Source organism: Prionailurus viverrinus, chromosome D2 (genome assembly GCF_022837055.1).
Source record: "Prionailurus viverrinus isolate Anna chromosome D2, UM_Priviv_1.0, whole genome shotgun sequence".
NCBI classification, from domain to species: Eukaryota; Metazoa; Chordata; class Mammalia; order Carnivora; family Felidae; genus Prionailurus; species Prionailurus viverrinus.
The window spans coordinates 24,710,463-24,737,839 of record NC_062571.1 but is presented as its reverse complement, the minus strand read 5'-3'; the positions used below and the strand labels follow the sequence as shown (position 1 = coordinate 24,737,839).

The following is a 27,377-nucleotide window of genomic DNA, read 5'->3' as shown; positions in this document are numbered from 1 at the left end:
ACTTCAAAACAGATGTTTGGGCTTGAAATTTTCCAGAATGGAACAAACGAGAGGGGAGAAGAGGCTGGAGAACTGAGCGCGGTAAGAACATCTTACAAGAGCCACTGGCCCTCAAAGAGTTAATGCACATTTGGAATGTGAGGGGCCCTCATCTTTCTACCTTCCAACTCAATCCTTTCAAAGCAGGGATTAGCATAAAATACTGAGCCAAAGACAAATCTCTTTTGACAGGAGAGTGATTCTGGGTGGGGAGGAGGGAGCAGCGGCGCCCCCTAGAATGGCTAAGTTAACAAACACAACTGATGGTCCAAGTTGGAAATCAATGGCAGGAAAAGTGTTTTGTTTTGTTTTGTTTTGTTTCCTGCTCCTTTCTGTTAGCAAGCATCTGAATTAGAGATAACTTATGAAAGTCACAGATCAAATTGTCCCTGAGGATAAGATAAAGAACATGTGGAACTTCCACATTAACATACACCTGAAGGACACATTGCCTGTCCTCGGCCTCCTGTGTATGTGTGTAAGGGGGTACACACTGAAGGGCTTTAAAAGTTCAGAACAGGACTAAACAAGTCTTAAATAATTTAGACAGCCGTGGCTACAATAGAATGGTATTTCTATTCAAGCATCCATTAGCACTAGGCAGCTATTGGAAAACCTTATTGACTTGACCATGTCTTCTTATATATTAATAAAGCAGTTCTTTCATGTTCCAATAAACATCTGACTCCATACCAGTGCCGTCCAAAAGATATATAATGAAAGCTGCATATGGAATTTAAAGTTTTATGGTAGCCACATTTTTTAAAGGTAAAAAGAAACATATAAAATTAATTTTAACAATGTATTGTATTTAATGTGATGTGTCCAAAATATTAACATTCCAATATGTAATCGACATAAAAAATTATTAATGGATATTTCACAATTTTCTTTTGCACTTAGCCTTCAACATTTGATGCGTTTGTCTACTTACAGCACATTTCGGTTTGGACTAGCCATATTTCAAGTGCTCAACAGCCACATGGGACTAATGGCTGCCATATTGGACAGTATAGGTCTAAGCTGTCACTGGTTTGACATAACTATTTCCTTTTATCCCTTATTTTTGGAAAATGGTACCTTAATCTTGTTGCAAGAACATCTGACAATGTTTCATATAACCTATCACAGAACATAATATGTGTCCTCAGTTGACACAAAAATAGGTTATATGAAACAAGGAAAATTTGGCAGCACTCCTGTGGAAGAGTAACAATACTGTCAGTGTGCCCTGACTTACCTGTTAGGAATCACTGGCACAGTGAGGGAGACAGTGTCACCCAGAAACATATGCCAGGATTTGAAGGTTTAGTGATCAGGAGAGGTAAAGGACCAGGAAATTACATATATGTATATGTGTAATATGTATGTATGATTAGACAAATTTTACACTTCTTTACATAGTCTGAAAACTGGCTAAAACATTAAATAACCTTCATCCAAAATCATTTAAATTTTTGTCATTGAGATGTTTTAAGGCTGTTGATTGTTAGTGCATGTGCTGTGTAAATAATATTTACTTTAAAGTTTAGAAATGCCCCCATGCTGAAAAAAACAAGCAAATTAACTATGGATATAGAGGTCAAAGGAAAGTGTTTTTGCCTTCCGGCAGAATAATTCACATTTTTGAACAATAGCCAAAACACTTAAAGAACAGGCATTTGCATTCTGCATTTAATGTAACCAACAACAACAAAAAACATAATTTAGATACACGTCCCCTTATTAATGTTCTTTTCTGAAGTCAGTTGTAAGTATGTTGATCCCCTACCCCCCACCCCTCCCTTTGTTTTTCCCCTGGGATGGTTCATAACCACAATGAGGCCATAATTAGAGAACATAGAAGGATTGATTTGAAAATGTCACGAATGTTGTTAATAAACTCGCATTGACATAAAAGGTTCATTAATTCATTCTGCAGGCAATCAAGTTCACTATGTCTAGGGTATATTGTAGAGAATGAAACTAAATGGCTGAAAAGGCAGATAAAAGGCATTTTTGAATATTTTTAAAATTGAAATAGCAAAAGATGTAAATCTCAGGGTTACAGTTGCCAAAATACATTAGGCCTTTACGTATACAACATTTCAGCTAAACAACTCTGGAAAAAAATTCTTTGCCCACAGAAGAGTGCTTTCACTCCCTAGTAATCTCAATTCCCTGCTAACTCTTCAGTTATAATTTCGTCTGTGTAAATTACAATGAATTTGTTTTAGTGATCAAATACACAAAAAAAAGAAAATAAGCTGCATATTCTTTAAATCACTCAGCCCATTCTAAAAGATTATTTTTATAACCGATGTTAAATCGTCTTGATTTTCACAGTTGCTTGCAATTAAGTCAAATGGCTCTTTTTGGAATGTATGAAACACAGAAAGGTATAAAAGCAAACGCTTTTTGAAGTGGATAAAGTGCTACCCGCAGCTTCATTAGATGCATTTTTCCATTGCACAATATTTATTAGCATAGTGTGTCATTAGCCTTGATCAGACATGGTCAGAAGTCAAACTTACACTGAGAAATTTTATTTTTCCGTGCAATTAATTATTCCATTAGGATTTTGTCAACTGAGAAGTAGTGAGTACCTCTATGAGATGTAGGTTAACCACATAGTTAACCTCTGCATGAAACTTATAGTCTGGATAGCAAAGTCATTACAGAATTGTGGAACCTCTTTGTCATAAATTGCTTCTTATAAAATAAAAAGACCAAATTTGTCTAAGGACAAAAGAAATAGAAGATCCAAATATCTTTCCATGGCTTGGAATTGGAATTATTTGTTAGAATGGGCTACTTTTTTTGAGAGAGAGAGAGAGAGAGAAAGAGGGGGGCAGAGAGAGAGAGAGAGAGAGACTCTTAAGCAAGCTCCACACCCAGTGCAGGGCTCAATCCCATGACCACAGATAATTATTTGAACCAAAGTCAGGATTCAGACGTTCAACTAACTGAGCCACCGCGGCGCTCCTAGAATGTACTGCTTTTACCCTCAACATATCAGTCAATCACCACCTATCTGGTAGTTAATGTACACTGGAAACATGGAAGAAGCTTAAGTGGGATTCAGAGAGAAAGTTGGAGCCAGAAACAAGGATGGAATTGAAGCCCTGGGAAATGTGCACAAACCTTGAGAAGCCTGTGGCTGAAGGGGCTCACACTGACTTCTGGAAGGCAGAGATCTAATGAGAACCCCTGCCTGCCTGAAGGTGACTGATCCCCAAGTCTAAGTGTGGCTGTGACTGAAAAGAGAAGGCCTTCCATTTTTAGCTACAAGAAAACTCTCTCTAAACCTTAGATTCTTGAAACAATACTGCATTCAAATTTTACCCAAGCAGTGCTCAGCATGTAATAGGTGTCTGTTAAATGAGATTGATAAGCCACTTGAGCAAAGCTGAGGGAGGTCTGCACGACAGTAGAGATGAGTCTGTGCTCGCGTGTAGGCCTGGACGAGAGCTGTTAAACAGTAACTAAGCAAACATAGTGGGTCAAACTCAGGAACACAAACATCTTCACCTACACAAGACAGATCTGTACAAAGTGATTTGACTTGCTTTTCTTAGCCAATTTATCTTGAGAGGTACCTTTTTTGTCTTCAGCCAACACAGGTATTCATACATATTCCAATACATTATACATTAAAAAGAAAACTAAATGTGACCTGAATCAGTAGTAACACACTAATTGCTGAAGAAGAAGTTAGATTCTTTTCTCAAGACCCCCAAGAACAATTTCCAAATAAACCAACCACAAAATCCACCACTGCTTTGTTGGTAATTGACTTCTGAAAATGGCATTTTTACTGGACTAGATATCACTAAGGAATCATAATAGCAGCTTGGTCTTATGACAGCCGTGACTTGTGGTTGCATTCTTGGATGGTTGCCAATAGACAGTGACTTTCTCCTGTGACCAGAAGTACCCAATTTCACATGCTTGTAATTTGCTAACCAATACTCCATCTTACAAGAAGTAAGCTATTGTCGTCATTGCAGTTTAAATAAAAATTCAGTTTTTCATGTTGCTATTTCAAGAGGGCATTGTCAAAAAATAGCTCGATAATTTGCTACCCAGTGGCATGACATATTCAATATGCACAATTATTGCAGGCTTTAACTTTTTGAGGTGGGCAGTAAATCTAAAGACAGATCATTGTGAAAGAAACTGGACACCAGTTTCATCCCCAACTCTCTACTTACAGAAATGAAATAATCAGAAATGGGTAAAAGATTCTATCTTTGTGGTAGCAAAGAAAAGCTAAGCTATTAACCTACCATGGCATACAAACTATAGAGGATTTTGGGGGTGGTTCTTCAAATTAAAAGATATATTTCACAACTATAATTCATTCATAATATGATACAAAAAAATTAAATCCAGGAAACTCAGGACTCACCAATCATTGCTACATAATTAATATACAATAAGCAAATGAATGATATAATAGCATCAAGGAGCTTGTCTTTATACTGTACAGTCTCTTCCTTCCCCCGACCCCCCCCCCCCCCCCACTGAAGCTCGTGGACTAGTTCAAAGAAGCCCTTGGTGTCAAACAGGGTTAGAAGCCCATTATCTGTCACTTCCTAGTGATACACATCTGAGCAATTACTTAAGTTCACTGAGCCTTAGTTTTCTTACCTAGAAAAGGAAGGTAATTGTCATTAGAATAATACTAAAAGTATTTGCTTCACAAGATTGCAAGGATTAAATGAGATTAAATGTGAACATTTGCTACAAAGAGGATACCCAGCAGGTGCTTGTGAAACTTTCTTTCCTTTCTCCGTTAAAGAGACACTAGAATTACAGCCCATTCCTTTTAATCAGCAAGTTATCATTGAATAATTTCCCTATGAATCATCTAGAGGTAAAGGGGAGTATTATATCTTCTTAGGAAGACAAGACAAACACATTAATTTAATACATATTTACTTACTATATATGCAAACTCTGTGTGGCTGTCCTCTCGTGGGCAGACACTGTTACTGTCTTGTAGAGACTTCGAGGTCTAACTCAGGATAGGTTTAGTCCCAAACAGCAAATCTATTCCATTAAGCATTGGCAAGGAATGTGGATTTTATTGAAGCTTTGTGAGCAGACAGGAGAGAGGTTGAGAACTGCAGACCACATGGAAATCAACTTCAATAAACTCCTCTTTGAACCTTTGTATTTTCCCCCACAGCCCTTTTTCCTTTTTTTTTTTAATGTTTATTTATTTTTGAGACAGAGAGAGACAGAGTGCAAGTGGGGGAGGGTCAGAGAGAGAGGGAGACACAGAATCTGAAACAGGCTCTAGGCTCTGAGCTGTCAGCACAGAGCTCGATGCGGGGCTCGAACCCACGAACCGTGAGATCACGACCTGAGCCGAAGTCGGACGCTTAACCAACTGAGCCACCCAAGCGCCCCGTCCCCCAGCCCTTTTCAACCAGTCACCGGGTCTTCCTTTCTCATCAGAAAAAAAAACCGTTCTCCAAATTTCTGCTTTTGTCTGAAAAAATTCAGCTCTGACCCCGAAGTGGTGTGCACTACAAAGTGAAGCAAAAGCTGGTGTAATTAATGAGGCCAAAGTTCTCTGGAAGTCAGGTAGGCAACCATCTGTGGTCATTCCAGCACGCTCCTTGGGGTAAGGAGGTCATCTCCAAACGTAAATGGCTTATATTATTATTCATTTAGCAAAAACAAACATTTCTGGCTTAGGGGTGTGGGGAGAGAAATTCTTTCCTAAGAAATTCTTTGCCTTTGCTTTTACAATATACAAGGCAGCATAGCAGGTGCCGTGGAAGATATGAGCTTGCATAAAACACAGTATGTGGGAGATTTACTACTGACCCACTTATGATCCTCTCCATGACAGGGAAGCAGGGAGTTCCTGTATATGGGAAATTTCCAATAGAATGCTGTTAGGAGGAACTCACCTTTGGAAAAGAAGATGGAAAAATCCAGGTTCTTGTTTTGGGTTGGAACATATTAATTTGACATTAGTGAATCAAATATATCTCTGTATTGGTCAATGAGACCTGAACGGAAATGTGCCCCAAATTACTAATATTTGGCTTCCTAGGCAATGGTAAGCAGTTGATCCAACAATCCAGGTCCAATAGACCAATTGGCTAGGTCAGCAGAATCTATCCTCTGATAAATGGAAGCAGGGAGCACTAGAAAAAAACTTGAAGTGGCTACTTGCCACACAATATAAGGAATCATGTTGTGGAAATCTTCCAACTCTGGGTTGAGGGCTTCTAGTCTGTGGCCAGTGGGAAACCACTGTAATTCATGAAGAGGGAAGTGAAATGATATAATTGTATTTTGTGAAGATTACTTTGAAAACTCTCTACAAAAGACCTTAGATATGAAGAGAATAAGGCAGGGAGGCCAAGTGCGAGGGTAGATTGGGTAGTATCTGAAAAAAGGAATGCACCCACAATTGTTGAGAATCAACCTCAGGAAACTCCTCTTTGAACTTTTCTACTTTCTCCCACAAACTTTTTTAGACACCTTTCCCCTCAGAATTCATTCTCCAAATCTCTGAAAAAAAAATTTCAAGAAAATTGCTGACTGATCAGATGTAGAGGAAGAAGTGAAAAAGGGAAGAGTCAAAATACAACTCTGATTTGGGTCTCAAGTTACTGAGATAACAGTAATGCCATTTATAGAAATGGAGAACTGGAGACGAGAGGACAATCTGTGGTTGGGGCTAAGCAGAATTAGTTAGTCAAGGAATATTTAATACATACTAATCCCTGGGCCAGGTGCCAGGGATACAGACACAAGCAAACTCGACATGATCCTTGGCCTCACAGAGTTCACAGACAAGGGAGAAGACCTACATTGCATAAATAGGTACATACAGTTTACTAAATAACAATAGGTGTAATAAATTCTGTAGGGTTGTCAAAGAATAAATAATATTTTGTGTTGTAGTTTCAGACTTAGAAATCTCCAGCCACCGTTTATTTTTAAATGACTACAGGGAGGAGAAAAAAGGGAGAAGCAGCTCTCAGGGCTCAGAAATCATTCCGTATTCACAGCAGCGTTGTTTGCATTAGCCAAAACGTGGAAGTGACAGAGAGGACCATCAACTGATAAGTGGGCAAATAAAATGTGGTACATCCATACAATAGAATATTATTCACTCATAAAAGGAATGAAGTACTGATTCATGCCATAACATGGATGAACTTTGAAAACATTATGTTAAGTGAGAGAAGCCGGTCACAAAGTGCCACATATTGTATGACTCCATTTATATGAACTGTCCAGAATGGGTAAATCCATCAAGACAGAAAGCTGACTAGTGGTTGCCTAGGGCTGGGGGTGAGGTGGAAAGACTGGGGAGTTACAGCTAAGAAATATAGGGTTTCTTATCAGGGTGATGGAAATGTTCTAAAATTGACTGTGGGGACAGTTGCACAGCTCTGAATACACTCAACTCCATTGAGTTGTACACTTTAAATGGGTGAATTATATGGTATGTAAATTATATCATGAAATATTTTTTTTAATCACCTATATGGCAGAATAAAGAGGTGAGATATAGGAGGGAAATATTTTTTAAAAACCTAAGAGAATTCATTTTAAGTTCAGTTATATTAAAAATGGTTAACAATAGATACAATTCATGAACGGTCTTCTACACTAGCCATGATTTATGACTTTCCACAATTATCTAAACACTGAGGTTTAAATTTCAGATGGGTAATGACAAGCTTTGTCTTAAACCTATATCACAACTTTGCATGCTAGTAAGCAGGGCATGTCACATTTGATCATACTTAGAACCCTTACTTAGTCACTGAGTCACTGAACGGAAGCTCTTGGTTCAGTTCACTAAGTTGTAAATTCAGCTTCCCTATAAGTATTTTACAGCTTGGTTTCTGAAAAACTAAATATTTCTGGCCTCAGTTGATATGGTTTATAATTTCCCTTTAATTAAAACTGACTTCCTTCTTAAAAGGGGGACTAGTTTTTATTTCATTATTTTTTTCTCAAAAAAAGATTTTGAATCTTTTTTTTTTTCCACCAGGTGCTGAGAGAGCCTATAGTAGGGAGCCAACATGGTCTGCATAGTCAGAGGATGCTTCCATAAGGAAGTGATATTTAAATTGTGATCTGTAATCAAAACCACACTCAGATATCACCTCACACCAGTCAGAGTGGCTAAAATGAACAAATCAGGAGACTATAGATGCTGGCAAGGATGTGGAGAAACGGGAACCCTCTTGCACTGTTGGTGGGAATGCAAACTGGTGCAGCCGCTCTGGAAAACAGTGTGGAGGTTCCTCAAAAAATTAAAAATAGATCTACCCTATTACCCAACAATAGCACTGCTAGGAATTTACCCAAGGGATACAGGAGTGCTGAGGCATAGGGGCACTTGTACCCCAATGTTTATAGCAGCACTTTCAACAATAGCCAAATTATGGAAAGAGCCTAAATGTCCATCAACTGATGAATGGATAAAGAAATTGTGGTTTATATACACAATGGAATACTACGTGGCAATGAGAAAGAATGAAATATGGCCTTTTGTAGCAACGTGGATGAAACTGGAGAGTGTTATGCTAACTGAAATAAGTCATACAGAGAAAGACAGATACCATGTTTTCCCTCTTATGTGGAGGAGAAACTTAACAGAAGTCCATGGGGGAGGGGAAGAAAAAAAAAAAGAGGTTAGAGAGGGAGAGAGCCAAAGCATGAGACTCTTAAAAACTGAGAACAAACTGAGGGTTGATGGGGGGTGGGAGGGAGGGAGGGTAGGTGATAGGTATTGAGGAGGGCACATTTTGGGATGAGCACTGGGTATTGTATGGAAACCAATTTGACAATAAATTCATATTTAAAAAAAATAAACAAATACATTGTGATCTGTAGGAGTTTGATGGGCAAAGAATGACTGCCAGATCCAGGGAACAGCATATGCAAGGAGCCGAGGACAGAAGAGACCCCATACATATTGCAGGTTGTTGGTATATGACAGAGGACAAACTACCCAAGTGTCATTGTCTGATGGTTGTTTTTAAATGCTAGGTTGGAGGTCAGGATAAAAAGAAAGCCTTGCATTGCCATCAAAACGAAAGTGAGCACAGAGAAGGAAGAGAGCAGGAAGTGAGTACTGAGACAGGAGAAAAGCCCACAGTTTAAGAGAAAGCCATGGAAGGGGAGCAGAGCCATGGTGATTGGACAGGTAGGGGGGAAATCAGGGAAGAGCAAAGTGACAGGGATAAAAAAAAGAGAGAGCTTCAAGACGGATAGAGTAACCAGTTGTGTCAAATGCTAGACATTACTGAGGGAGAATGAAGATCAGAAAAGACCTGGAATTTGTCAATAAAAGCTCAGGAGACTGTAGAGTTTTTAATAACGGTCTCAGTCTCCCCTCTTTACTAATTGGCTAACTCTTCCTCCCCACACTAAGAAATAGGGAAAATAATTGAGAATCAAAAACCCAACACTGGGTCTCAGGCTGTTCCAAAGGGATTAGCAGGGTCATAATGACCTGACAGACTTCTCCCTACAAAGTGAGTTTTTTAGTGACATGTGCTCTAGTTGATACCAATGCAGGGGGAATAAGTAAAAGGAAACCATATCTTTTGGAGACTTAGCCACAAAAACTCAAAGAGTTGTTTTGGAGGACAAAATCAGGTTTCCCTTTAGCATTTTTATCAGACTCAAATGAAAACAAAGGCTAATTTAAAATCCAGGGATGAAGAGTGCCTAGGTGGCTCAGTCAGTAAAAAAGCACCTGACTCTTGATTTTGACTCAGGTCATCCTCTCACCATTGGATTAGTGAGATTGAGCCCCACTCTTGCTTGGGATTCTCTCTCTCCCTCTCTCTCTGCCCCATCCACCCCCTTTCAAAATAAATAAATAAAAATTTAAAAGTAAAATAAAATCCAGAGGTGGATTTCCCCATTTCTTACTTCTTCCAATGAGATTTAGCACTGAAATTCATTTAACCATTAAACAGAAACTGTTGAGTTATGCATTGACTTTCAATAGCTTTTTTTTCTGTTTTCCTTCCTTCATTTATTTATCCTTGCATCAACAATTCCTTGAGCTTCACCACATGTAAAATGGAAAAGCTTCACTTCCTTTTGGAAACACAGACCTTTCTGTTGAGCACAGTATTTCCACAAACACAAAGAGTCTTCTGATTCAGAGGAAGCAACGTGCGGGTCTATATTTCAATAGTTCTTTTACAGTGAACTAACAAGACTATGGGATGATACTATGAAATTGGGCTTTAAAACTGACATGGGGGTGAGGAGCAGGGTGATAACAATGAGACTAATTAAGGAGGGACCCTTTGGGGGTTGGATTCCTTTCCTATCACTGCTGTTACAAATTACCACAAGCTGAGGTGGCTTAAAAGAGCACAAATGTATTCTCTTACAATACTGGAGGCCACACGTCCAAAATCAGTTCACTGAGCTAAAGTCAGAGTGTGGGCAGGGATGGATCCTTCTAGAGTCTCTGGGGAGAGTCTGTTTCCTAGCCTTTTCCAGCTTTGGAGGATGCCTGCATTCCTTGGCTCAGGGCTTCTTCCTCCCATCGCTCCAACCTCTTGCTTCTGTTATCACCTCTCCTACTTACTCTTTTGACTTTCTTGGCTCCCTCATACAAGGACTCTTGTGATTACATTGAGAGCCCATCCAGATAATGCAAGATAATGTCCCCATCTCAAGATCCTTAACCTAATCACATCTGCAAATCTCTTTTGCCATACAAGGTAATAATATTCACAGGTTCCGAGGATTAGGACATGGACTTCTTTTGGGGGCCATTAGACAGCCTACCATGGATGACTTTCCAGCCCCTGATATCTCTCCTCTGAAAGTTAACTCCATCCACAACAGGGATGGAAACTTGCAGACATGTACTATAAACCTCTTGGCCAGAGCTGTTTGAACCAGGGGTGCACACTTTCTCTCTGGTAGATTTACAATCAGGAAACAGAGGCCAGCATGCCTGCTGGAGTTACCCAGCTCAGCTGCAGGGAGACCCGAAGCCCAGCTGAGATTTCAGCTTTGTCTCTGGGTGGATTTCAAATGCTCTGCCGACCTAACAAGTTATCCACAGGTTATAGTAAAGCCAAGAATACTAAAAGGCTGGAAGCCAGTTGAATCTTGTATTTCAATATCAGGGCTTATTTGTCTTGTTTGTAAAGTTTAAAGACATTAAGAAAAGTTTTGCCAACCATTAAGACTTGCCAATCATTCCTTCCTGTCACTCATATCACAAATGGTTATAAAGTGAACCCAATGGGGAAACTCAAAGTCAAGATTAATGTCCCACTTATTTGTATAAGTAAACTTAGTGGTTCATTTATCAGCTCCCACTAAGTTGCATTAACTGTCTCTCCAGATTATAAATTGTTCTTATTAAACCAGAAGCATTTCAGTGGCAAGGCTGGGCACTATAGCCAGAAAAATAACTCACCCCAAATGCTCTTAAGCCAGAGGAGTCTGTAACATCTTCACTCTAAAATCAAAGTTAAGATTCTTTATTATTGGTCACACATTATTTCTCCTTCACCAAAAATATCTGATTTCACATTGGTCAAATCACCATAATGAACATTACTAATTTCCTTATTTATTTTAAATTCTTAGATGTTTTTCCTTCTCCACTACCTTCCACCCTTCGCTAACCAAGATTTAACCAAAGACAATCCACTGCAGAACCACACTTAGATGTTTTGTTTTTTTTTTTTAAAGGCCAAGAGTTTCTTGGCTCACTGAGGCCATCTTGATGTGTGGTGCAAGACAAAAAGGTGCTATGCTTCCTATAAAGATCTTAACTGCAATGGCTGGGCCCTGGAACCACATTCTAAATTATCCATTGTCCTTTGTAGGCATCCGCTGTGCCCCATCGTGTCAGATAACCAAGCTAACATTCTGTGGGCAAACATGGTCCCATTCATTCCATCAAGCAGTGAATAATTCATATAGCAAGTTTTACCCTGGGCAAAATACACTGACATCAGGAGGCATTAAACTGGAGTCATTCAAGGAACAAATGGTTATTCATGCTTTCAATGTGAACCATTAAATCTTGCCAGTTAAGTTAAAGAATGAATTAACTCAATTCATCAGACATATCACACGAGTCCCTAATAACACAAATGCACGAGCAAGTTTCTTTCTTGGACTATTTCTACCTGAGAACGGAAATGCCAGTCATTGTCGAGCAAGTCCATACCGGTTGGGGGCAGGGGGTGGCTCTGGAGAAACACTGCTTCTTTTGAGAGGCCCTTAAAAGAAAATGGTTTCCATTTATCATTTTTGTTTCATCGTGTTCCTAACCCCCCTCTCTTTATTATTTTACCACCCACCTGTAGCCAAAAAAAAAAAAAGAAGGTTTAAGAGTTGTTGGCTTTTCTCTTTAGCAACTAACTTGTGCCTAGGGATGATGGACTTGGATATTTTTGGCATTTGTTGGCTATTGCTGGCTATGTGTCCACTATTTGCTTTTTATTTATTTTTTTTAATTTTTTTTCAACGTTTATTTATTTTTGGGACAGAGAGAGACAGAGCATGAACGGGGGAGGGGCAGAGAGAGAGGGAAACACAGAATTGGAAACAGGCTCCAGGCTCTGAGCCATCAGCCCAGAGCCTGACGCGGGGCTCGAACTCACGGACCGCGAGATCGTGACCTGGCTGAAGTCGGACGCTTAACTGACTGCGCCACCCAGGCGCCCCTTTCTTTTTTTTTTTTTTAAATTTTTTTTTCAACGTTTATTTATTTTTGGGACAGAGAGAGACAACTATTTGCTTTTTAAAAGACGGATGAGAATAGTGGCTACACATGCCTTTTGGAATTAATTTTCCAGAGCCAAAGACACAATGCACTTGACTGCTCCTGAAATGGTGCTTCCCTTTGGCCTCCAGTCTCAGCTCCGGGTCCAGATAAGAATGGTCTCCCACAGACACATGATTTAGCCAAAATTCTTCCCAAATGGGTCTCCAAGGAGAATAAAAATTTCTCCAAAAGATGGAGCAAGAAAAGAAAGGTTTCCAAACTACATGCACACACATGTTTTCCAACCAGCTTTCTCCCAGCACCTGACCCAGCCTTTCTCCTCAAGAAAGGAGGGAGAGACCCTTGGCTTCATTTCCTCAGCACCTGCAGTTGGACCCTTTATTGTAAAACCATATTGTCATGTTTAAGGTTTCCAATCAGACTGAAGAAATCTGGGGAAAAGAGTAAAGTGGATGGCAACCAAATACACATAAGAGGGAAAAAATCAATAAAACTCCAGGCTGAAATGTCAAAACTACCACTATCGAGGTATTTTACAGCATCATGATATTCTTATTCCCAAACTACCCCCCCCACCCCAAGTTATAGGCCTCAGGTAAACATCAAACCCTGAGTTGATATTAGACTTTTAGCATTCAATACAGGAGAGTATTTGAAGATATGAGAGTATGAGAGTGGCAGCGGTGGGGAGAGGGAAAACCAATGCTGTATACGTGAGTTCATTGAATCCCACCTGTGAGTCTGCATTATTAACATCTGTATTTTATAAATGAGGTCCAGAGAGGTCAAAGGGCATACTCAGCTAATAAGTCACTAAACTAAGATTTGATCCCTGGGACTTCAAAGTCTGCACTCTTTCCACTGCCCTACAATGCTGGAAGATTATGATGAAATCTTTCTCTCTAGGGAAAACAAATAAAATAAAATCCTACATGAAGTATTTAAGTATTCAAGGCTCGGACCAAACCTAGCTTTGTCAGCACGATTCCCACTCTTTTCCTACGTAAACCGTCTCTAGCCAACTGGGTGTCTCACCATGCCTTCATGCTGCCGGATGTAATTCAAAAGGATTTGCAAACTCAGGAAATATGTATCCACAGTGAAAATGATTCCTTTATTAAAAGAATGAATGACCAATTTTTTTTTCAGAAAGTGATGATGTTTTATCATGAATCAAACATTGTTTTATCATTGTAATTACCAATGGTTTTCAGCAAAGACAGAATCAACGCTGGGGCATTTGTTCTTGTGCAGGTCACTATAAGTCCAAAGTTTATTTCTGATCACTTTTCAAATAATTCTACTCTGTCTCTTCCACCACTTTACCCAGTGCTAAAGCAAGAGGAAATGGGAAATAGAATGATCCATTCATTTCATTTTTTTTGGTGGATGCATGATTTCAAGATAGACCTAACCTTGCCCACTAGAAGAAGGTGGCAGAGACCAAGGGGAAAAGAAGAGCTATGAAGATCTTATTGGGAAAATTGATGAAATATGATTACTGACTGTGACTTACCTAATAGTATTGTATCAGTGTAAGTACCTGATTTTGATAAGTATACTGTGCATATATAAGAGAATGTCTTAATTTTTAGAAAATTAACCCTGGAGTATGCAAGGGTAAAGTGGTCTGATGTCTCCAACTTACCCTCAAATGATTCAGAAAAAGAACACGAGAGAGAGAACAATCACATAAATCACATTTTCCCAAAATGTGAACAGTGAATGAATTCTGGAAAAAGAATATATGGAAAATACGTGTGTGTCATTTTTACAACTTTTTGTAAGCTTCAAGTTATATCAAGTAAAAAGTTTGAAATAAAAACGTTCATGGAGTTAAGTTCCAGAATCTCATGGGGAAAAATGACTATTAGTGTGAGAAACAACTTTAGAGATCTCCCAGGCAAACCCCTTCAATTCAGAGTTGGAGAAATTGAGGCTGAGAGTGGGGTAGGGACATGTCTGAGCATCTATAAAAGGCAGAGTACACACAAGTGCAGAACCAAGCCCACCAACGTCCAGTGCAATATCCTTCCCCCAGGCGACCCCTTTGCTCTCACATACTTTTTCTTGACTAGTTTGTATCTCCTCTGATTACTTTCTCTGACTTTCTCAACTTGCCTCAAATTATTTTTATACACTTTTCCAAAAGTATGTTTCATGCACAGCACACTAATTCTGCAGGATTTTAATAGATGTTATATAAAAAAAGTCTGTGCCCAAATAAGCTTGGGAAATACGCGGTCAAATAAGGTGAAACAGACATCTCAAGTGTGATAACATGTATTTGCACAGAGGAGATTCTTTACTTTTTTTTTTTCCAGAGTCTTAGGGCCACATACGCCAACACGTTTTAGAAACGCTAGCCGAGAGCAGCAAATGAATCGTGACTAAATGCTGCATGACAGATGCCACGTGTCATTTCTCCCATTCAGCATGACGAAGCTCCATGTTTCCAGGACCATTGGGACTTATACGGTGCTGTTAATGGAGGGATGGAATATAGGGCTGAGTCCTAATTTTGGCTTTGAGTTTACAAACTACAACTTTGGATAAATTAGCAAATCCCTTTGAGCCCTGTTTCTTCATCTGTAAAAGACAGATAATATCTATATTGCAGAGTGCTTTGTGTGGGCTAGCCCATTTTATCTGTGAAAGTTCTTTGTATTCTACAGACTGCTACCGAGCCATGCAAGGTGGCATACGATGTTTCACTAAAGGTGAGGGTGGTCTCTGAAAACAAAAGGAAATAGGATACTGCTGCAGACTGTAGAAGAATACAGCAACTTGGTTTGCATAGATGGTGACTTTGCAGACTATGCAGTTACAGACTTGCTAATGACTACCTTTATAAGCCCATTGGAAAAACAAAGAAATTGGGGTACATAACTGGCAGAGGCTGAGAACTATTTAAGATACAACTAGGGAGGGGCGCCTGGGTGGCCCAGTCAGCTGAGCACCGACTCTTGATTTAGGCTTAGGTCATGATTCTAGGAAGATGGGATTGAGCCCCAAGTAGGGCTCTGTGCTGAGCGTGGAGCTTGCTTAAGATTCTCTCCCTCCCTGGGGCTCATGGGTGGCTCCTTTGGTTAAGTGTCCGACTCTTGACTTCCATTCAGGTCATGATCTCAAGGTTCGAGCCCTGAGTGGGGTTCTGCACTGACAGTAAGTGGCCTGTTTGAGATTCTCTCTCTTTCCTTCTGTCTCTGCCCCTCCCCTACTCTCCCTTTCTCTCTCAACATGAATAAAATAAAATTAAAAAAAAAGAATAAACAAAAATTCTCCCTCTTCCCCTCTTGGTTGCTCACATGCCCTCTCCCTAAAAAAAAAAAATACAACTAGGGAAATGCATGTTTTGTATTTTGGTTTGTCATGCTTGGACAAGAAACACTGCGGTAACACCTCTATCATCATTTTGCATGGTATTTTAACTAAAAGGTCTCAACTCCCTAAAGGCAGCTCTTTATCTCTGGCAGAAGGAGTTCCCTTGCATTCAGCCCGGTCAGAGGGAACAGCACGACCACCCAGAGCCCAGCACGTGGCCTCAGCCGTGGGCTCTGCTCACCTCACATGCAGTGGAAGCCATGAGCATCTCTGTTTCACACATGCCGCCACAGCCGTAACATTTTGACCAATGTGCCTCCCAATACATAAGCTGGTTCCCCTGTGGTTTTAGTTGCCGTTTTGATATCCCTTGGATGCAGAACATTTACAATCTTGAGATTCTCTTAAATAAGCAATTTTATTCCTCTTTATGACAGTTCTTTGAGCAGGGCTTGACCAATGCTGTCATCCCCATGGCAGAGATGAGGACACTAAGGCCCAGGATAGTAAGTATGTTCCTAACCTGAGGTCACAGGGCTGAGATGAGACCCGGCTGGTTCATGGTCCTGCACACTGACCCCTGGTCCAGGCTGCCCCACAAAGCCTTCTGTTCCAGCATCTTGCCTGCAAGTCAGAGGCAGTGGCAGTAACAGGGCTGGGCTCTCTCATTTTAGTGGGGAAAAAAAGTGGATTATCCAGTGTGGTAACCCTAGATATCCCCCAAACATCTCCCTACCTGGATACTTCAGTGCTAAAAACTGCACCACTAAAGAATCATCCTGCCCAGTTCCTTTCTTTGATGTCCCATTTTACCCTGCAAAATCTCCCAGAAGGCCACCACTGAAACAGACCGGAAGGAAGATGAGTTGGCAATGGTCTCATCAGACTAAGAACAAACCAGAACGCTGGGCCTGGAGGGGAGGGAAAGCTGTGTTGACAAGGAAGGTAAGGGGCAGCTGGGACCCACTATACCTTCTTCCCATGGGTCCAGAAGGCAAAGAAGGTGTGGCTTCTATAAGACTCACAAGTGCACAAGCACCGAACGAATTTGGCCGAAAGCTCTGCTCTAAGGTGCTGCGTCTCCAGGGTCCAGGGGATGTCTGCTTGCACATGTGAATTCCAGAGCGGACGGGAGGCTTTTATTAAAATGCAGGATCCTACAGAACCCAGAAGGCCACAAGCCAAGGAAAGGAAGTGGTGGAAACAATTAAGAAATCTAAGCAGAAACGGTTGCCGGAGAGAGGGCCGCAACTGTTCTTTCGACCACATCCGATATTTGCTTCAAATTGTTATGCAGGACAGTAATTGTCTCCTGGGAGGGCAAGAGGCAAACTGGGCCGGGCTGGCCTCTAATAGGGTTTCAACAGCAAAGCACCCTCATAAATAGTGCATATTGTGAAACCAGAGTTTTCTCCTTTTCCAGTAGACCTCTCCCAACCCTCCTCCTTTAATTAAAGAAACGTGGCTTACCAAGAAACAAATACCTCTTTTCATAAGGCATTAAGTATGGATTAAGGAGGGGGGGAAGAAAAAGAGAATTCTACATTGAAGAAATGAACGTTTAATAAGCCATTCATGCTGAAGCTGTGATGTACAGATAATTCTATGTTTATGATCATCAGCACCACCTGACTATTCCCCAGCATCACCTGTCTGCCAAGCGACAATATCATGCCCCCGAGGCCCCTGGCTAGACCAAAATTTGGATGTGTCAGGGCACAGTCTGGAGCGACCCTTTGTTCTCTTCCATCTGGTTCCTCACCAACTCTGATTTGTTACCTGCACCAACCACTCCAGTTTTGTTCACACTGTATTTTCTTGTGCCATCTGGTGGATTTCAAGTGAATTTGCAGAATGATTTTCAACCCCCCCCCACAAAAAAACCCAACATAAAACAGTTCCACTTAAGTGTTGACTCGTTTCATTTCCGTACTCACCTCAGAGAACCATGATGACACCTCTAAAGCCACAATTTTCTTGATCTCTAATCAATTTGCCTGTGTTCTTCACACATCTACTTTGACTTTTTAAAAGTCACTTATATTTTTAAATCAGCAAATCAGGCACATGGTACAAAATTCAAAAGGAACGCCTCATGAAAACAAGTCTCCCTGTTCTTGCTGCCTAGTTCCTGTTCTAAGAGGGGACCTTATTCCAGGAATGCACAGCACACATGTGTGTCTTTAACAAACTGATGTATGTTTTACACACTGATTTTTTCTGCTTTTTCCATGGAATCTGTCTCAGGGGCTTTGCACATCAGTATCTATCACTGCCCCATTGTTTTAGAGCTCTATCTCATGTCCCCGTGCATGCTGCCATGGACACTACTTAACCAGTCCCGTGTCTATAGATATTTAAACAGATTTTCATTTCTCCATATTCAAAACAATACCACAGTGAATACTCTTGTACATCTGTTACTCGGCTTTAATGAAGGCATATCTATCGGGAAGTCCTAAAAGGGATATTTCTAGATCAAAGGACCTTAGAGGCACTTTTCAAATTACTCTTTAGTGGGAGTAACAGTTGACACTTCCATGTGCAATGCAAGAGCAAGCCCATTTCCTAGAATCTGGCCCGTGGTGCATGTTATCAGCCTTTTTGATCTCTGCCCACGTGATAGATGACAAATGGTTTTACACTGAGGTTGTTTTTTTTTTTTTTTAAATTTCTGAGTGAGGTTGAGAATTGTTTCATATACTTAAAATCGATGTGTATTTTCTTCTAATTGCCCACTCATCATCTTTGTCCATTTTTCCATTGAGTTGTCAACTGGCTTACTTATTTGTAGGAGGTCACTGTATATTAGCAAAATCAGTTATAGGAGTTTGAAACTCTGTTCCCAATTTGTCATTTCTCTTTTCTCTTCATTTGTGATGTGTTTTTCCATGAAGACATTTCTTCTTATTGTACTGTCAAATTTATCAATCTTTCCACTAGACATTAGAATCAGTCTGTCCCATTTATTATTATTTCTTATTTTTTATTGTTTTAATATGAAATTAATTGTCAAATTGGTTTCCATACAACACTCAGTGCTCATCCCAACAGGTGCCCTCCTCAATACCCATCACCCACCCTTCCCTCCCTCCCACCCCCAGCCTGTCCCATTTAAATATCTTTACAAACTATTGGTATTTTTCTTGGGGTTGCATTATATTTCTAAATTAATTAACAGAGAATGATCATCTGTGTAATGTTGCCTTCCTATCCTAGGATATGCTATGTTTCCTATTTGTTAAAATATTGTTTTGTGTCCTTCAATGATCTGGTCCAGCTGTGCTCATGTAAGTTCACTCTTGCCTGTGTGTGAGTTTTTCCCAGACTCCACCTGCCTCTTGCTACCTTCACTCCTACTGCCCTTGCCTGAACTCCATCATCTCTCCCCTGGATCACTGCGATTAATCTTCCCAGCTGGCCACCCCTCATCTACCTCTTGTCACCAGTCTATTCTCAATGCAGCAGCCATTTAAACACCAGCAGATCACACTTCAGCTCAAAGCCCTGCAGGACTCCAGTTTCCACTCAGAGTAAAAGAAGAAGAACTCATAAGAGCCTGTACGGTCCTTCATAATCTGCCCATCCATTCCCCCTTGCCGGCCCATTACCTCTCTGACCTCAGATTTCATCTCCTTCCTCTCACCTCCTGCTCCCTCTACTCCAGCCTCTGGCCCCTCCCTGAGCTTTGGACATGCAGTTCATGCTCCCTTCTAGGGCATTCTACCTGGCTATTCTCTCTGTCTAGAACAGGTTTTGCTCTAAGTATGGTAGATTATCTTACCTGCTCCAAATGCACCCAAATCTTATCTTTTCAATAAAGGCCACTCTGACACCCTTATTTACAGTCACACCCTATTCACCCATCTTTCCCTAGAACTTCCAATGCCCCTTATTCTGCTCTATTTTTCCTGTAGTATTTATCACATTGTATTATTACTCTTATTACACTGTATAATTCAATTATTCATTGTGTTTATTATTTCTTGATTTGTCTCTCCCAGCTGAAACGTAACTTCAGTGAAAGCAAGAATTATTGTCTATTTTTTCACTGATTTAAATACTTAAAAGAGTACTTGGTACATAATAGGCACTTTATAACTATTTGTTGAATGAATTAATTAATTAATTAATTAATGAGTCAATCCATTGATGAGTCCATTAATGGTAGGCTCTTCTTCATGGCTCACTTTGTCCATGGGAAGGACTCATGCATTCTGGACTCCAGTACAGCCCTTGTCCTCACTGGACCTTTGGACACTGAGCTGCAACCATGTTCTCTTCACCCCTGATTGTTCAGGTTTGGCCTCATATCAGCCCATTGTGTTCAACAACCTGGAGACCATTGACCTCCGAGTGGTCCCAGCAAAGCCCCTCTCATCTGGCTTAAAATAAAACTGTGCACCTCCCCTTTCTCAAAATGATAGAAGGGGACTCTTGTGGATGTTTATTCCAGATATTCCAGAGCAAACCTTTCTCTAATCTCCATTATCTCAACCTCTTCATCCTTTTTTAAAGATTAAAGTTGTGATCGATCACCACATAGCTGGGCTTCAAATTACTTCTCTGTAAGTCCTGCACCACTGGTCTAGCATCTCTTTTTAAAATGTGGGAGCACTTCTGCTTTTTGATTTGGGGTCTCAGTTTAAAAAGAAACAGAAAAGCTTATTTTAATATCTTGTTTCATATGATTTTATAAACAATATAGAATATTGTCTTGTGTGTTTAAAACTGACAGTGAATGGGGCACCTGGGTGGCTCAGTCAGCCGAGCATTCAACTTCAGCTCAGGTCATGATCTCACAGTTTGTGGGTTCAAGTCCCGCATCGGGATCTGTGCTGAGAGTTCAGAGCCTGGAGTCTGCTCGGGGTCTGTGTCTCCCTCTCCTTTTGCCCCTCCTCCACACATGCTCTGTCTCTCTCTCTCTCTCTCTCAAAAATGAATAAACATTTAAAAAATTAAAAATAAATAAGTAAAACTTACAGTGAATGGTTTCATAGTGTATAGAACACTCCACAGTTTGATTTTCTCGATCCATATTATGTCTTTGAGAGATATCATGTTGATACAAAATAATCCAGTTAATTCATTTTAGTTGCTGTCTAGTATTCCATTGTATACTTCAATTTACTTATTCGTTCTTCCATTCATGGATATTTCCGTTGTTTTCAATTTTTAATATTACCAATTGCAGTAACATCCTTGTATATGTCCCTTTGGGCACTAGCAAAATAATATATCCAGGATATACAACCTACAAGTAAATTTGTTGAATATGCACACTTTCAATTTTAAGAGTTATTGCAAAATTCCTCCCCAAATTATACTCCCACCAGCAAAATACTAGAATTCCCTTTTCTCTAAATAGTCACTTCCTTGCCAACACTGGTTATGGTTGCAATTCTTAACTTTTACCAAATTTATGTGCATAAAATAGCATTAGTTTAAAAATTGAGTTCTTTGATAACTAATGAGAGTATCTTTTTATATTTATATTTACATTGAAAAATTTTATGGATATAATTGTAGATTAATTTGAAGTTGTAAGAAATAATATGAAGGGATCCTTTGAGCATTTTACCATTTTCCCTGTGGTAATATTTTGCAGAACTATAGTATAACATCACATCCAGGATATTAACATTGATACAGTACCAATATTGACATTGATATTGTACTGATCTTATTCAGGTTTTCCCAATCTCACTGGTACTCATTTACACTTACGTGTGGATGCCATTTTCTTTCTTATTTTGGGTATTCAAATTTACTCCTCTAAAAATTGATTATTGTATCCTTTGATGATTTTCTTTTAGTTTTTTTGTCTTTCTCTCATTTATATGTAATATATGTCATTCTAGATGACAATCCTTTGTCGTGTGTATTAGAACACAGTACCTTTGTTCCTTCCACTTTGTCTCTTGTATTTTAACTTTATCATGACTTTAGAAAATGTTGAATAATCAAATTAAATATATTTTTTTCTGTTTTAATTTAAGCTTTTGCTGTTTTGCCTAGAGAAATCATTCCCTATCCTGAGATCATGAAATGTTCTCTAATATCTTCTTCTAATACTTTTTTAAAGGTTTTAATTTTTTTTTATGTTTCTTTCTTTATCTTTTGAGAGACAGAGAGAGCGCAAGATGGGGAGTGACAGAGAGAGAGAAGGAGAGGGAGAATCCCAAGCACACTCTTCACTATCAGCACAGAACCTAACACAGGGCTTGAACTCACAAACCGCAAGATCATGACCTGAGCTGAAACCAAGAGTCATATGCTTATTCGACTGAGTCATCCAGGTGCCTCATTCTTCTAATAGTTTTAAAGGGTTTTTTTCATACTATGGTTTTTAATCCATTGTGAGATTATTAGTATGATGTGAGGCAGTGATCTAATCTCATTTTTTATATGAAAACCAATTTTTTATATGAAGAGTTATTTATTAGTTAAAGCCATCTCTCTGATTTATCTAATTTCTACCACCACCACCACCACCCCTCCCCAGGTATCTAATGTACCTAGGGCCTATATATGCTTGGTTTCATTCCAAGAGTCTCTGTTTTGTTCCAATGATTTGTTTGTCTATCCATGCACCAATACCACATTTCTTTACTTTAATTACTATAGATTTATAACTAATCTGGATGTCACACAGCACAAGACTGTACTTTCCGTTCTTATCTGAGAGTAGTTTTAGCTATTAACTATTGTTCTATTATTTTCTGACTTCTTATGAAAAATAAAATTTTTCAAATTTCCTGAAAAATTATTGACACAGAATTTTATTGGCACTTATAGACAGCAAATTTCCTACTGAGTACTGCTTTTAGCTACATTTTAAAATGTAATACTATCATTTTAACTCAGTACTAGTCTTTAATTTCCATATTTGTCCTCTTTAACACTTGAGTTTTTTAGAAGTATGTTTACCCCCTAAAGGTATGACAGCTGCTGTAGTTTTTGACTGTCTTTTTATTGGTTTTTTTTTCTAATTTAATTATTTCTTTGTGGTTAGGTAACATAGACCATATGAATAGATTCTTTGGAATTTGTTGAGACTATTCTCATGACCCAGTGTGTGATTAATTTTTATAAACATTCAATGGGTTCTTTAAAAGAATGCATTCTTGGTCTGCTGTGCACAAGGTTCCATATTTACCATTAGATTGAGCTTTTAAGTTACGTTGTGCAAATCTTCTACACTTTTACTAGTTTTATCAGGTTCTGGGACAAACGTATTAGAATCTCCATGATTCTGGATTCGCCTCTCTTCGTAGTTCTCTCAAATTTTGTTTTATGTATTTTGAGGCCAATTCATTAGGAGGGTGTGGGCTCATGATATGCATATCTTTCCGGGGGACTGTTAAACTATCTCTTCACTTTCAAAGGTCCACGGTCCCCAGAAAGCATTTGTTTGTTCCTGAATCATATAAATCACAAAATATGTCAAATTGCAGGTGTCAGTGTGCAGTTGATTTACTTCTCACTTGGGCCCCAACACAGCATCTTGCAAGCGAAGTAGCAAGAGCAATGGACTTCTGTATCCAGTGCAAAGCTATGTTATATAAAGAAGATAAATATTTTTAGATCTTTATTGACTACTAAAATCCTTAAACATTGGTACAACTATGAGTACCAGTTATTCTCCTGAAACATGCCAGGCAATACAGCTAACTTAAAATATTTTCTCTCACTATCCCCGGTCCACTTTGGTCTCATCAACCTATACTCACTATCCTCCAAATGGCTAGTGTTTCTTGAAATGTTTTTCCTCCTCCCACATAATGAGGCAAATCCTACCCATCTTTCAAGAGTTGGTTCAAGCCTCATTCAGTGTCCCAGAGTGCTCTATGTGAGGAAGCTCTGAAGACAAATTATTTCTGAATCAAACTGAAGCTTCACACTTAACTACTATGAGATTATAGAGAGGTTAAGAAATATGACTACAACCTCTCTCCGTCTTTGCTTTTACATAGATTAAATGGGGCTAATGCCTGTCTCAGAGATTTGTTTGGGGGTTAAGGATGTTTAATTTACAGAAAAATGTAATGCTGCTAGAAACTTAGTTATGTCTTCGTTCTTCTCCTTCTGTCAGCATTTTACCTAGAGGACCCGGTGCACTGTGCTTCTTTCCATCTCTGGTCTCTCATAGTAGCTAGAACCACAAAGTTTCATACACAGTTGGTTTCTATCTTTTCAGGCCAGTGAATTCTGTCTCTTTCAGAAGGTTGAGAAAATGCCATGAAGGCAGGGAATGTTCCCTGTGTCTCTTTATATCCCTGATAGAGCTTAGAAGAACACTGTATGAGACATAGAAAATATTTGCTGTTAAAAGGAATAAAATTTACCTAATTAATTATTTTCTTGTTCAATTTTTGGTGGAGATTATAACCTAACCAAGAAGAAGAAGAAGAAGAAGAAGAAGAAGAAGAAAAAGAAGAAGAAGAAAGAGGAGGAGGAGAAAGAGGAGAATGAGGAGGAGGAGGAGGAGGAGGAGGAAGAGAAAAAGAAGGAGGAGAAAGAGAATAAGGAGAAGGAGACGAAGAGGAGGAAGGAGAAAAAATCCTGGGTAATCAGACCTTTCCCACAGCTGGATTCCTGTACCCAAGTCTCACTAACAAGGAGAGAAATAAATTAATAGGAAAAATATATGTACCAAATAGATTCCCATAACTTCTGATACCAAATTTTCTAGAAAAAAAGTTAAATTTCTTATTCACTAAGTTTGAATTTGCGGTTGAGAATTTGAATGATTTCTTTCCTTTGGAGAGTTCCTATTATAGCAGGCATGCATTTCCTAATTACAAAGAGAAAGCAATGTGGGCATGTGGAACTGTGAGCCTCTCTCTGTCACCTCTGTATCCATAGGGATTAGCAGATGGCCTGAAACAAAGGAAGCTTCTAGGGAATGTTGCAAATGAATAATTGAATGAATGAATGAAGTGGTGATGCCTGAACAACTATATAAACCCAGAGACCAATGTCTACCCCCATGCAGGTTCTGATGTCTACTTCTCAGTGCTGTTTCACCCAGGAATGCAAATTGTAGGCAATGGCCTACCCCCAGAGAAGTTGCAGTAGAGAAAGCAGCTGCTCGGAGATATACTTAACCTCTGTCAACAGAGCAATGTGGTGCCTGCAACCTCTCCAGAATGGGGTCCCTTGGAAATCTGAGCTAGCCCTGGGTCGGCCATGGCAAAAATGTAAACAACAAAGAATCATTTCCTAGCATTCTGCCCTCTTCTCTTGCCATGGTTCTGTGTCCATCCTCCACTTCCCACCTCTAGCTTCTAGAGCATTAAGCCCTATGCCCATCTAAGAAATAGCATTCTATCCTCTCCCTCTAAAAAAAAAAAAAAGAGAGAGAGGGGATAATGTTAGTGCATTAAAGGCAATGAGATAGGATGGGAGTTAGGGAAAGGGGTAGAGGTGATCAGAGAAGAACAAAGGTTATCAACATCTATTTTATTCAGATAATGTAGGAGACTTTGAGCTGGGCACTGTTAATACATTATCTCATTTAATTTCCCCATTTATGCTATGGGATCAGTATTATTCTGCCTAGAGTGGTTAAGTCATATGCAGAAGCTAAAACAGTAACAGGCCACAGATCTCAAATTCAGGTGTGTCTGATTCCAAAACCAAAGTATCTATGATGTTATGCCAAATAAATTGTTTGATTAATTTTCAAAATGGTGTTAGAAAGCTGTCTAATACTGGCTTAAAATACAAAGTGGCCATAAAATCTGGTGACACAGATAAATTATTTTTTTTTACAGATCAAACCCACTTGGTTACTTTTTCTGGGGTACCCTAAAGAAACAAGTATATTCACTGCAAATCAGAGACACAAATAAGGAAATATATCACATGTGAATATACAGGGATTGATGGAAACACTGAATTAACAAAGTGTGTTTCTTGCAATTTTGCACACTGCATTGAGATATATATTTTTAACAAGGAACAACACAGTAACTACATTATGCAATATCATTGAACATATCATGTCTTTTTATGACAATTATCCATTATCTTGTATAATTGCTCATGTTTCCAGACTTTTTGCCCATCCTGCATAATCCAGAAATCAAAGAGTAACCTGAACCCAAAGGAGTAATTACATAATGAGTTTTAGACAGTGTGAGAGAGAAGTAGGATAGATATTTTTGGAGTAGCAAGGACTCCTAAAATCACACTGCATAAGAGATTTTCTGTTCTTCCCCCATGCAGGATGGGATTAATTCTGGGCCCACTTTTCACCTGATGCAAATGGTCTGACTACACTGCCACCTCATGCTGAATCTCCAAACTTATCTGCAGGAAAGGACCTTAGAAATCAGTGATTCCATTAGTCAAAGTCCTGGAATCCAAGCTTATGTGAGAATGGTCATCACGTCCTCTTATTCAGTCTGGAATTATATAAGGTGTTTTGCTCAGATCACCTCCCTCCCCCCACCTACTCCTCTACTTTAGTGTCTTGTACAATAAAAAATAGCAAAGTTGGGTGAAAATAAGACTGAAAGAGTTAATTAAGCTGTGGCCCTTAGCCCAAGTCTATAACATCCATCTTATTGAATCTCAATAAATGCTTACAACTCATCACTACTAAGAATCTAATTAGACATTTATTGCTTATGTAATTCTGAATTAATGGCATAGCAACAAGATTTATATCTCATATATTTGTTACACCTCAGCACTCTCCACTTTAATAATCAATTGATATTTAGTTAACATATATTAACTATCCTATTAAAACTAAATTAAATGCTATTCTGATTTGATTTTATTAAATAAATGCTAGCAACATTAATGAGGTGCAGGCCATTTAAATCATGAGAGAACAGCCAAATTCAGCCCCTCTGTTAAGTGAAGTAATTTCAGAGTGAAAAAAAATGAGCACATATGTTCTTCAACTTGACAATTTCGTAAATACTGCACAACTGTCATGATGGATTCCTGACCAACATCTCAAAAGAGATGCAAAGAAACTTCCATTACATGTACTTCATTTCTAATAAGGCTGTGCTAAATATGCCTTAGGAAGGAAAACATCTCCCCATTGGCTTCTGTTGTAAGGTCACTGATTTTGAGAAGAGCAAGACAGTGTTACTTCATGCCAGGAATTCAGTTTAGCCCCCAACTTCTCTAGTAAAAGTACTTTTGAAACAAACTAAACAGGACTTCCTTAAGCAATTGATTATTTCTTTTTGGGTGGGAAACTGGATTTTGTCCTATCCAGGGAATAGCACTGAAGAAA

At 39.2% G+C, this 27,377-nt stretch overlaps 2 long non-coding RNA genes across 2 annotated transcripts in view; both read right to left on the bottom strand.

Moving 5' to 3' along the window:
- The window catches only part of LOC125147391 (uncharacterized), a 121,663-nt gene that overhangs the window by 45,210 nt on the left and 49,076 nt on the right, over positions 1-27,377 (bottom strand). The window lies entirely within an intron of this gene.
- On the bottom strand, positions 4,983-12,275 carry LOC125147394 (uncharacterized). Its single transcript, XR_007145172.1, has 3 exons — positions 12,189-12,275; positions 11,468-11,509; positions 4,983-5,147 (listed from the first exon to the last, which is right to left on the bottom strand). It is a non-coding gene; the product is annotated as an uncharacterized LOC125147394 (long non-coding RNA).